The following is a 12,536-nucleotide window of genomic DNA, read 5'->3' as shown; positions in this document are numbered from 1 at the left end:
TGCCGGTGTGGGGGGGCTCCGGCTGCCCTCGCGGCCGGGCCGCTCGCACAGCCCCGCCCGCCCTTTTGTCTGCAGGAGCTGCCCCCGGCCCGGCCCGAAGGCAGAGCTGGAGATGGGCAGGGGCGCGGTGCAGGCGTCCCTCTGCGGGACGGCCGCGGCAGGGAGCCTGGGTGGGCAGCCAGGGCACACACTACAAGGCCTCCTTTTCTTGGAGGCTGTTGGTTATAGCCGCTGTCAGCACAAACAGCCCTGCGTGGTCCTGCCCCCAGACTTCATGGGCCCGGCTGCCCTGCCCTGCCCTGCCCGGGCCGGACGAAGCTGTCTCGTGCCTGGCTTTGAAGCAGGCAGCCTATCCGCCATGGAGTCTGGAAAGGCCTGCTTGTTCTCGCAGGTGTCGTGGCCTGGCCGCAGACCCTTTCTGCAGAGGGATCCCCTGGAAATGGCACATTTCGTGCGCAGTAGCTTGTTCTCAACTTTTTGTGGTCTTTGGGCAGTCGCTTTGGTATCCTGGCGGTATTGTAGCTTAAGCTGTTGTGTCCTGCTTCCCCGGGGAATACCCCCATCCCCCTGATGCCTGCCAGGGAATAGCTCTGCATTGGGCTTTACCTGGCTGTAGAAGTTGTGAGGCCCAGGTGTGCACCCAGGTTGTTCCCTCTTTGAGTTCAGATCAGGAAGAGTACTCTTGGTCTTTCCTCAAGAGTTTGGTAGGATTATTGTTTTTAAAGGGCTGAACTTGACATTTAGGGTTTTAAAAAATAAAAATCTGACTTAAAAAAAATCATAAATAAAAAAAAAAGCTCCTTCTTTCCCACCATGAAAAATAAATTTGGGTACTATACTGATCTCAATTACTGTACTCTTATCCTGTCCGCATTCCCAGAGGTATGTCCAGAGGTAACCTCCGTTGCCCTGTCCAGACACTAGCTAGAATGTATGTCTAGTATGTCTGGAGAGTGACATTGGATGAAGTGGGTTTGATGTGACTTGCTTCCCCTCAGTTTCTTAAATCAGGTAGCATTACTTTGTGTCAGACTGATGCTCTGGATACCTCATGGACCATCTGGTACTGTCAGGGACTCTGCTTGATAGCCTTTATTTGGAACATTTGACCCCACGCCCATTCCTTTTTCTTTCTTTCTTTCTTTTTCTTTTTTTATGTTGAGCTGATGTTTTTTTGGAATCCCCTTTTCTCCGTCGTGGAGAGAACTTTGCTGTTTTTGTGGCCCATTAGGTTGGAATCAACTTTCACAAATGCTAAAGTTACTTAAAATATGTTAAAGGAAGTTTAATTTTGTGAGGAAATTATATCCATTTTGTGGTTGTGGAGATACTTAATGTGTTTCTTATTTTCTTCACAGCATTGTCACTGATGTTGCAGTTGGCGTGAAGGTAGGATGTGAACCTAGCCAGTTACACATGGGCTAACTATTGGAATTAAATAAATTAATTTTTGGAATTGTTGATGCAAGCTGTAAGACTTCAATCACTGATTGTCAGCTGACACTTTCTTATGAAAGATATACTTTCATAAAACCAAAAACTTTAATAAGGTAATTTGGAGGATCTCTAGAAAAGGTGTCAGACCAGTTACATCAGGCAGTTTAATGCAGTGCTGTTAACTTCTTATTTACAGTCTGTTGTAAATTATTTTTGAAAAGCATGTTTGAACAAAATTATTTTTGCTGTGAGATGGCCTTCAAAAGTAGTGTTATCTATGCTTTTCTTTCCCTTTCTCCCTCCCTATGTACAAACAACTTCCACAAAAATTAACAAGAATTGTGCCTAGTAGGGTCTGAACATAAAAGTAAAATTCATGATACAGATTTCAGAGCAGAAATTACTCACATCCTCAGTCTTTCTCTCTCTCCTCCTTTGCACCATAATGAATACACTTTTTATATCCAGTGAAGAACTTTGACGTTAATTTCAGTTGGCCTACTACCTAACTCTTGCAGTGGGTATTATATTTATCTGTTATGGGAACTGGATCAATACGAGCCAATCCTTGGTTGGAGCTGTTTGGGATGAATGTAGAGCTCTCAAGAGCAGTGGCATAGAGCTGTCTTTGAACTATGGATTGTCACAAGTGAAGAACTAATGAATATATTATAGTTCTCTGGTATGCATAATATTTATTGAAGAGTATTTGGTATTATGGAATTTTTTTATTATCAGCTGTTCTAGATACAAACTGCAGTGCACATCAAAAGTATATAATTTCATCTTCTCCCCTTTGAGCATTAAGCTATTTAGGTATGGCACAAGTCCTGTCTAATGAAATAATTTCTGTTAAATCATAAATTGTTTTAAATGGTTTCATAAACCCTGTTTGAGGTTCTAAAGCCAAAACTTTTCTTCCGTGGAAAATCATCTTATTCTTACAACTTTTACACTTCATCAATATGAACAACTTCAATGTTGATGGGACATATTTTCTCTGTGGTTAGGTCACCTTATTTTCTGTGCTTTAAAATTTTGGTATGAAATTTTCAGGTATCGTGCTGTCCACAAAATGTAAGTAGTTTGAAGGGCATGCTTATTTTGGTTTTTCTCATGTACCATAAACAAGAGTGGCAAGCTGTACCAGTTGTGAAGAGAAGCCTTTTGAAAACATGCACCTAAAAATTAGGTCAGAGGATCTGGAGTTAGACATCCGACACAGAGATGCTTGTGAGCATCCAACAGTGTCAGAAAGGCATGTTCCTCACCATTTGATTACAGAGTCCAAGCAGCGATCTTTGAAGAAAGCTAAAGTACAATATGAGGGACAATGGTCCTTTTCAAACAGTTTGGTAATGATGAGATGATTGAGCTAGATTGTCTCCTGAGATGATGCCTGTAGCTTGAGGAGACCAGTATCGGGAATGGAAATGGGAGTTTTTTCAACAATAAGCCTTTGTAATTAGGTATTAGATTTATACTATAGTTGCCACTCAGTCATCTTATAATTGCAGTAATGTCTAAGAAACATGAACGTAATTTTTGTCCCGTTTTTACCTGGCACTATTCCGTGTTCATGGTGCATCCAGTAACTGGCATAAGGTTGTTTAATTTATCAAAAGTATTGATAACTTTTGCACAGACCTGGAGTTCAGATTGTCAGGCTAAGTCATTCATCTGCCTGGTTGGTTCCCCTTGCAAGCATTAAGAAATGTTGTATGTTAATTATGACTTTTACATCTTTAAGTTAGTTCCTGAAAATTAACAGGTAAATATTTAGATGTTTTGTTATACTTTGGGGATGTCTGAATTTAAATGTGGTTTTGAGTTTGAAAACTGGGTGCGTCTACACCTGTATATGAAGGCAAAGCAATAAACTCTGGCACTTATTATGTTGGAGTTTATTGCTTCTCAGTGCCACATTTACATATGTGCCCGGGACCGCAGCAAGTTGGGCCAGGTTGGAGTAGTGTTGGTTGGCAGGGGGCCGGGGGATCAGCCTGCCAGCCTGGGGCTACTCCAGCCTAGTTCAACATGCTGTGGAGGGGCTGGCTATGGTGTGGAGTAGCTGGCTGGGTCACAAAGGTGCTCCAGTGCAGGTTTAGCCGACAGACAGCTTCTACAGTGAAGCATCCTTGTGCCCTAGCCAGCCAGGTCAGTAACTGCAGAGTAAAAAAATGTGCAGCAGGATAGGACTTATATTTACAAGTACTACCCTGCTGTGGATTTTATTAGTTTACTCTACCCTAATAGCCCTGCACATGTAGATACCTAGGCATATACTGCGGAGCTAATTAGTCAACTCTATAGTAGGCCTTTCATGTAGACATGCCCTTTATGTTAGTGTCAGGTGGGGAGTGATGCACATTTCTAATATGTTGTTAACTGCTTCATAATTCCACACTTTTCTGCTGTTGCTTAAGCCAGATCATTACATTTGCAAATCAGTTTTTGACTTGCACACTTGTAAACATAAACATAGTAGCAGACACACTATACATAAACAGACTTGGCTAATTAAAAGAAGAATTGGAAAAGAATCCAGACTCATCAAGTCACCCTGATGTTTGTCTGTGGTTTTTAATATGTTCAGACCAATCAGGGTATGGTAATACAAAAGCCATGGACCCAATCAGCATAAATTACATAGTGCAGAAAAGCATACTAAAGGATGCTAGAAAGTTTTGCATGGGTTTTCACTGAGATCAGAATAAATGCAGAGGTCTGCTCATATAGAGCTCACAATAAGATCTGGGCTTTTGGATGGAAATGCATTTTCCAGAATTCTGGGAAAATTAAATCTCCAAAGATTTCATGTACCCCCCCCCCCCCCCAAAAAAAAATAAAAAAAAATAAAGTGCTTATACTGTATATCACTTTTAGAAAGTGCAAAGGTGTTAGAAAAGTTCTGGTAAGAGCATTCGTGAATGTTTGGGAGACAGTGATGAATGTGTGTAAATGACCTCTACTTATTTGAAAGCCATGGAATCAAAATGTTGGGTTGTATGCAAAATCCCTTTTTTGTTGCTATGCTAACACAGTAGAAGATAGAAAGCTTTATTACTCTTAGTTATGCTTACACATGTTTATTTTGTGAACTGCAGTTAGTAGCGATGCATAAAAATGAAGCAGTACAACTCAAGACTCCAATAATGAAGGTGTGTCACCTCAGGCAGAAACACTTTAACTTCAGTTCCTTGAAGAAAATAGATTGAGGTTATGTTACCTTTTATATAAAATAAATATTTGCACATATTTTTAAAATATGTAATCCAGAAACATTATGGTGCTGACTTCATTATAACCAAAAATCAGATGACCCATCTACTGCATACTTCAAGCCTTGGGGTCAAGTTAAACTTCTAGTCCTATACGTTAGGGCTGTGCGAGGCTTCGGACAGATCTTCGGAAGCTTTGGACGCTTCGTGGTCCGGCCATAGGGTATAATGGGGAAACAATAAAATATCTATAACTTTGTTATTTTTTGTCCAATTTGGATGAAATTTTCAGAGTTGGTAGACTCAGCAGAGAGGATGAATCCTGACAAGTTTCAAGAAGATTGGTGCAGGAGTTTGGGGGGAACGGCACCTCAAATTCTTGAAAGCAAAACTCCTGTCATGTCTAAGCGTTACAACATAGCAGGGTGAAAACTGCAGGCGTGGTAGCATTTACTGAGGCCACAAAGCCTGCCAAGTTTCAAGAATATCAGTGCAGGGGTTTGGGGGAACTGCCCCTCAAGGTGAGGACAAGCAAAACTGGTGCTGTGGGTCTATTTGTCTATCTATCTATCTAGATAGATGGATAGATAGCAGTGTTTTATTTTAATCATGGAAAAATGTGGATTTTGGGTAACTTTTTTAAATCTGAAAATTGGGTATTTTTTTATCGGAGAAAACCAGGATCCATTGTTATTAAGATAACTTCAAAGGGAGTTTTCCACATTGAGGGGAAAAGAGGAAGAGAAGGTTGAATACCAGTATAGTGGGACAATTTTTTCTTAAGTTATTTTCCAATACTATTGCGTTTGGAGTCTCATTCCCAGAGGAGTTCATCTCTGAACCATGACACTTGAACACTATGGACTACCATCACATTTCTCTGGTAAATGTTTTGTGACTTCAAAGTCATCCTTATCTTTCTGTGGGTTTTGTGCTTTGAAAAGAGCACATAGCAGTAATGGACATGCAGGAAAAACACAAACATTAAATGGGGAAAATAGGATAAGAATGTTCTTGTTGTGTGTCCTGGTTAGGATTTTATTTATTTATTTTTTTGTATATTGGGGTTGCAACTTTGTTAATCACAATTCTTCTCAACTCAGTGTACCTTTTCTTACCAGATATGAAAAATTGTAAACTTTCCTTTTTTCGGGCAATATTGATAAATGTAGGAAAAGGTTGTGGTTTTTTTTTTTTAAATTAGAACCCTAAGTGAGGATTTTTGATGGGGAAAATTAAAAGTAAAAAACTTATTAAAAGTTTTGTTTATAATATGTATCGGTTGAAAAATATTTTGTCCTTTTTTTGTTCCATTTTTTAATGAAGAATATTTTTTTGAGAAACAGAATCTGAATTTTGTTTGTTTATGAGGAAACACGTTTTTAAAAGGCATTTCCACATGTGGGATAATGTAGCAGTAACATCAGCAGAATACAGCTGAGGTCCAGAAGGCCTAATAATATTAAAATTCAGTAAGACAAAGTTTAGGGTTGGCATCAGGATTTGACTCCTGCTGTAATGTGGCATAATCCCCATGAGGGAAATGCCAACAATTATGTTAGGTTTTTTATTTTACACCAAAAAATACTCAAACTTTAGTAATCCTGAAAGCTGTTCAATGATAACTTTTTAAGCGTTGATTTTTTTTTTTTTTGAAGTCACATTGACTTGAATTTGATTCAGTTCCTTTTTAAGGGTCCCCCCCGCCCCCTTTGAAATTCCTAATCTGGATCAAATACCTTTTAAGAAGGTAGAGTGCAACAATATTCTGTCAACTGACACTGTACACATAAGAATTAGGGAAGTTAAGAACAGGAGAGAATACTTGAAGCAAACTTGGGCTGTGGCGTATGAGTGCTGTGGCGTAGAAGATTATTCTTTCTGCCTATTGCTTAATAGTTTCTGACATCTAGACTTCGATGCTTTATGGGCAGGTGTTTCTCTTAAAAATGCATCTGATCCAGTAGGTTTATAGGGGGTTGGAAGTCTGATCATGGCAGATTTAGATCCACGTGGCAGTAGCTAAAATATTAAGTTGGTCCAGCAAGAAACTCTGACATGTTTTCCAGTTAATGACCTTAATTTTCTCAAAATAATGCAAAATACTCTTGCTGCTTTGAGCATTGAAATGAAAGGTAATACTTGGTAATTCTTCTGTTTTTTTTACTTTTGTTTAACTGTGCGTTAGACTTGAGCATGTGGTTTTTATCTTGTACCCTGTCCCCTTCCCTCCCCACCCCCCATACTTTCTTACCTGCCTTTATATGGTAAGTTATTGTATAAGAACTAGTTATTGCTGTAATAGGTAGTAGTAGTAGTAGACTACTTTTTTCCCCCTTTCCTATAACTCGCATGGAGAGTAGCTTCCCAGCTTTAAGTTAGTTACAGTCGAAGGGAATTTAGTGCCCCAGTGTTTCACGCTCAGACTTGCTTATTGATACTTATGTGGCTGGTTTTAATCTTTTGTCTTCCTGTCTCTCTAGCTTTCTAAGAAATTGGCTATGCCTGTTTTCTATTGTGACAGTTGAGGTCAGGGGAAAGGTTCAAGTTAAAAATGACTAAGTTTAAATGTGATCACTATGTTCTTGATAGTGGTTTAGTCCTTGACTACAACTTTTTTCTTTCTGGCCTGATGAGAGGGACTAGGTTGACTGGGTTGTAGGGTACAGTGGGAGGCTCATCTTTTCTCAGGTGCGTGGTATGTCGTGACTCAGATTTTACAAGCTTTATAGAAGAATTTACTTAAGTCAAAATCCCCTAGAGTGCCCTGAAAGTCTCTACAAAGATGTAGTATGTTTTGTCTGCATATTTTTTTATTAGATTTATGTATGGCCTTATCTGGGGGGGCTGGGAGGAGAACGCTGCTACTGCTGCTTCTTCTGTCCTTGTCATAGACTAGATGTTTTTCCAGTATCATGCACAAGCAGTAGCTCTTTTTCTGCAGTGATGTCCTTTGTACAGGTGTTACCAAAGAGTTGGCAAACAAGCAGGTGCTTCATGGTCTGCAGTTCACCACACTTGCTTGTATTTGTGTCATTATAGTAGCCCCATTTGATCATGCTTGTTTTTGATCTTCTAGTTTGTGTGCACAGGTGGTTCAGGTATCGCCATGTTGACCAGTCTGTCAGCCCCTCTGGGACGGTCCTCCTGGGGTTCCAGGTCCATTTCAGGGCATCTGATTGTGCATAATCCTTCCATAACCCCAGGGTGCAACACTGGTCACAAAACTTTCATGTTTTAAGCCATTTGGTTACGTGTGTGACTACACACATGATTGGCCAAGGGGGCCCTGATGGCCCCACCCCTTGCTGCTGATTGGCTGTGGGGGGCTGCCTGTCATGTGGCGGGTTGTCCGTCATGAAGCCCTCCCAGCCAATCAGTGGCAAGGGGTGGGGGCAGCAGCCTTCTTGCCAGCAGCCTTTTTCTAAGCTAATACTAAAACTATACAAGTAACCCTGTCTTGCAACTACAGGGCATAGCACTCTAACCTGCCACAGATAAAGCAGGTGGACAGTGCAGCATTTCCTTAAAAATTCATCGTGTGAAAACCAAATATACATGAAATTAAGATTTGTTTAATGTAAAATTGAGCAAAACTTGTAAGTGCTTATTATCTTGGGTAGGAGACTTGCTCATGTAGCAGGAAGACTCAAGACTTTTAATGTTTCAACCCCCGGGAGTCGCAAGCTATAAATGTTTGAAGACATGTTATACTTTGGACTTGGAAGAAATGTATACAGGTGAACAGTAACTACCTGTTGGACTGGCATAGTTATTAAATGTGCAGGCACATCATGAAAACAAATATTGTTTTTTTTGTTTGCATTTCAACTACTGTCACACCCTGTTAGAAGTAGGGATGTTTTACAGAGGAGCTTCTTTAAATCTTAAACCGCATATCTTTGGACTTGGGATGTTCCTTGCAATACATAAGAAACTTGGCTGGGAATAAGTATATGCAGTAAATATGCAGTGTTAATAATGCTCCCAATAACTTGTCCCTTTCATTCCTCACATGTGTCCTAGTGTTTACTTGAAACAGATATGCAACATCAATAAATCAAGCTCAAAAGGACTTGTTTTAGTATTCATTTTTCAATATCTTAGAGTTCTCTTTGATATCCATTTTATACCACATTTTAATAAAGTAAACCAAACTATCCAGATACTAATTGCCTAATATTGTGGTAGATGACCGCAGTATCACACTTTAAAAAAAGGCTTAATTCCATTAATTTTTAATTGACCATTTCTAGTAAGCCTCCACGTTATATTTTATTTGCTTTGTCAGAACAGAATACAGATTTGTGAGATGCCCCTAACCTTAATAAATCTATTAAGCTGGTGCAATCACAACTATTGTGAATGATGGCATTTTGTTTAGAAAAGTTAATATATTGGGAAAATTGTGGATAGATGCTTGTCTTAAATTTTCAAGTGGCTTGGCTTTTGATAGTTCCTTACAAGTAATCCTACCTTGTAGTTTAAAATAAAAAAGATAGAAAATTATCTTTTTCTTATTATTTTTATTTTTCTTACTTCAGATACAGCAGGATTTGTATTAGTATTTAATGTATTTTTAACAATCTGGTAAAATGAAGAAACTAGTTGGCCTAAAACTAGTGATCAGCTAAATATATTTTCATAAAACTTAGAAAGATTATGATGGCTGAAATCTGTTAAAATTAAGAATGTGAGTAACTAGATAGTTTGGATAAGACTTCAAAGTAATATGTACTGGTCAGAACATTTAGAAAAAACTAATTGTGCCTAATGATAGGTAGTGATCTTCAGAGCAAAGAACTATGGCTATTTCTCTGTTTTTAATTCCTCCCTTCCTATAGTTGGATCCTACAAATTATGGAAGAGCTAAAATCTTTTAAATTATTTTGTGCATGTACAGTTTCTTTATTCTGTTGAATTCATGTGCTTTATTTACCATATATGAAGAAAATAATGTATATGTTGTTGACATCTGTTAGTAGCAAGATACCAGTACTCTGGTGTTAGTTTATTCCTAAATGGCTGTTGCTGTTATGGGGATCAACAGCAGCCTGGTTTTTTTTCTTCTTCTTGCATCGAAAATAGCTATTAATTGAATTCATGCTACAAGTGCCTAATTCTGTTTTTAGGTTTCAAAAACGACCAAAAGAACCACCATGGTAACCAATTTAACATACATGGAAAAAATCATTCTCACCCTCTTAATTCAACACGCCATCATGTTTTCTTGACTTGGAGTCATTTCTCTGGCCCAGTAGCAGCAGTACTGCTGATTTAACCCCTTATCAGTTGGGTCTTCAAACATAGGCAAGTATATAGCCAAAACTACATCAGTTACCCAGCCTTCTCTTTGTCATATTGCTAGGAAGTGGAATAATGTTTGAGAAAGTGGAGGCATTGTACTCTTCAACATCCTTCTCTTGCTCTTTTTCCCAGGCACGGCATGAGATTTCACGGTCTTGTCTTTCTGGGAATAAATAGATACTTGTTTTCATTGCATAGTTGAAGCAATGAAAACCTGCAACTATGCAAAATGTGAAGGTTTGCTACATTGCAAAATGTAAAAGTAAGAATGTCTTGCAAGTTTACTGATTCCAGAACTATCTTAATATCTACTTTGGGGTGCTCATCAAAGGCAACAATAATTCAGTTTGTGACCTCTGATTTGGTAGTGCCTCTGATCCAGAGGTTCCTTCAAAGATGCATTTGGGATTTTAAATTTGAGCTGAATGTTAGTGAGGGCCACTCTATGGATTTTGCTGGGTTGCCTATGAAAGGTCGAATCTTGCTGTTCGGGTTGTGGAGCTGCTGATCCCACTTTTTCAGGCATATGATGAAAGAATCTTTGGCTATCGAGGCATTTGCTAACTAGTCATAATTGAGGGGAAGCTCAGTAATGTCCTTTGGAAAGTATCTGGGGTATTTTGACTTCCCCAAAATCAGAGCCATCCCTAGGGTACGTTGAATCGGGGTGACCGCCCTGGACCCTGTGAGTTGTGGGGGCCCCGCGGAGCTGGGAGGAGTGGCTGTGGCCCCTCCTGTGGGGTCTGCCTGGAACTGGCAGCTCAGCCCTGCACTGCAGAAGAAGCATGCAGACCACCCCGCTCCTTTGTAGGGGTACCGCAGCCCTGTGCAGTGTTAAGGGGGCCCCGCACAGGCTCATTTGCCCTGGGCCCTGTCCCCCCCTAGGGTCAGCTCTGCTGAAAGTTATCTGCTGATGTTTGTCATCCCCATCTGTTTTGAAACACATGAGCAAAGCTAATATGTCCTTTGAAACTTCCACTTTCCTGTTTCCTACCTACCTACTTTCTCTTTGCTCCTTTATATAAGTGGGGTTGAAGCGTATCATCCACATACTGAACCATTTGCCTTAGTCTTTCAGTCCAAGTGCAGCAGAGAGCTGAAAGGTAGAAGGCAGGGTAGAGGTGCATGGTATAGGCTAACTAAATCAAAGATGTATATTCATTTTGTCTATAAAATGCATCTCTGCCTTGCCTTCTGCCTAACTTTGGACTACCACAGCTAACTACCTCTCTTTCTGTTCAGGGAGCTGAAAGGTCTCTTGGATTATAGGTAGGAATGCACTGATTCCTCTGCTGGCTTCTGCATAAACCAGAGAAAGAGGATCGAATCAACTCTGGCGCTCTTTGCACTAATACTTGTGAATACCCTTCTGCCTGGCTGTTGTATTTGGCTGAAAGTTTATCCATTTATCTCCAGATTCTGCATAGGGCAGATTCCCTGCAACTCCTGCTTGACTTGATGTGGGTACTTGCTAGACCCAGGAGCTTGACAGTCTCGTCTCCAGTAGTTTCACTCAGAGCCAGAGACCAGTTGACAGTTTTCCTTGCCTTGGTTAGCAACCCAATGAAAGCCTAGAGCATTGGGGGCCAACATTTTTGGTAGGTATGCCACAGGTTAGCCTCACACCCTCCTCAAGTGCACTCAGGTCCCCTTCCTCTGCTCAACTTGCTGTCTTGTTTTCTACTCCTGGCCTGTGCTCCCTGTTCAACCTGCAGGACTGTTTTCTGCTTCCTGATCTATCTGCTACTGTGCTGCCTCTCTCCTCCCTGATCATCTTCCCTGCCCCCTGCAGGGCTTCCCTCTTATGCTGTTGACCATATGCAGGAAGTTATTTTTACAGTTTAATGTGGTCCGAGTGCCCTGAGCATCCCCGTCTGCTGCTGCCTGATAGGGCTGCACACCATGGGGAGGAGTGTGTCCCCATACCCTCTACTCCCTCATACCCACATGCTGCCCACCCAAGCTCCACACTACCACCAGCAGCACCATGCTCCCTGCCCCTGCCCAGCTGCAGCTCCTCCTCCACTGCTTCCCTAGCCTGCTGCTCAAATTGAGTGGGACACCAGGGAAGCCAAGCAGGTCCCCAGAGGCTGCAGAAGCCCTGCCTGGAAGCTGCTTGCTGGTGAGACCCGGCCCTTCCGCCCACAAGGGTGGGAGTGAGGTGCAATAGGGTATGTTGGGGGGAGGAAGGATATATGAGGGTACCTCGTTCCACCCTCGTGGGCAGCAGAGCTGGGTGGGGTACAGTTTGTTGGTGGGTGCCGTGGGCCAGATGAAAATGCCTGGCAGGCCAGATCCAGCTGGTGGGCTATATTTTGCCCAACCCTAGCATACAGGATGTGGCTAGATATGCTGGTCACCAACCATTATGAGTGAGGTCAGCTGTCACCTGGTCAATAAATACTGCTCTTTACAGCACCATAGCTAGTTCTTATTACTCATCTGAAAATGAATGTTAGAGGAAAAAGTTCCCAGTGGAAAAAAGTTGCAGGTGAAGTAGATGTTGCTGCAAAAAGTTGTCAGTTGTTTCTTAAGGAGGCTTCATGTTCAAAGCCTAATTGGAACAGTTAC

General features: G+C 41.1%; 1 protein-coding gene across 10 annotated transcripts in view; it reads left to right on the top strand.

Moving 5' to 3' along the window:
• The first annotated feature begins 111 nt into the window (after positions 1-111).
• The window catches only part of PTBP2 (polypyrimidine tract binding protein 2), a 97,567-nt gene continuing 85,142 nt past the window's right edge, over positions 112-12,536 (top strand). For 4 of the 10 annotated variants that reach the window (XM_025197470.1, XM_025197465.1, XM_025197461.1 and 1 more), the window contains exon 1: positions 1,359-1,389. The gene's annotated coding sequence lies outside the window, so the exon portion shown is untranslated. Of the gene's footprint in view, positions 452-1,196; positions 1,390-1,450; positions 1,551-12,536 lie in introns of those variants that run through there. The other 6 variants (XM_014517624.2, XM_014517630.2, XM_014517613.2 and 3 more) reach the window with 6 other exon arrangements.

This window comes from Alligator sinensis, unplaced genomic scaffold (assembly GCF_000455745.1).
Source record: "Alligator sinensis unplaced genomic scaffold, ASM45574v1 scaffold647_2, whole genome shotgun sequence".
In the NCBI taxonomy this organism is placed as follows: Eukaryota; Metazoa; Chordata; order Crocodylia; family Alligatoridae; genus Alligator; species Alligator sinensis.
This window is presented reverse-complemented; position numbering and strand designations above follow the sequence as displayed.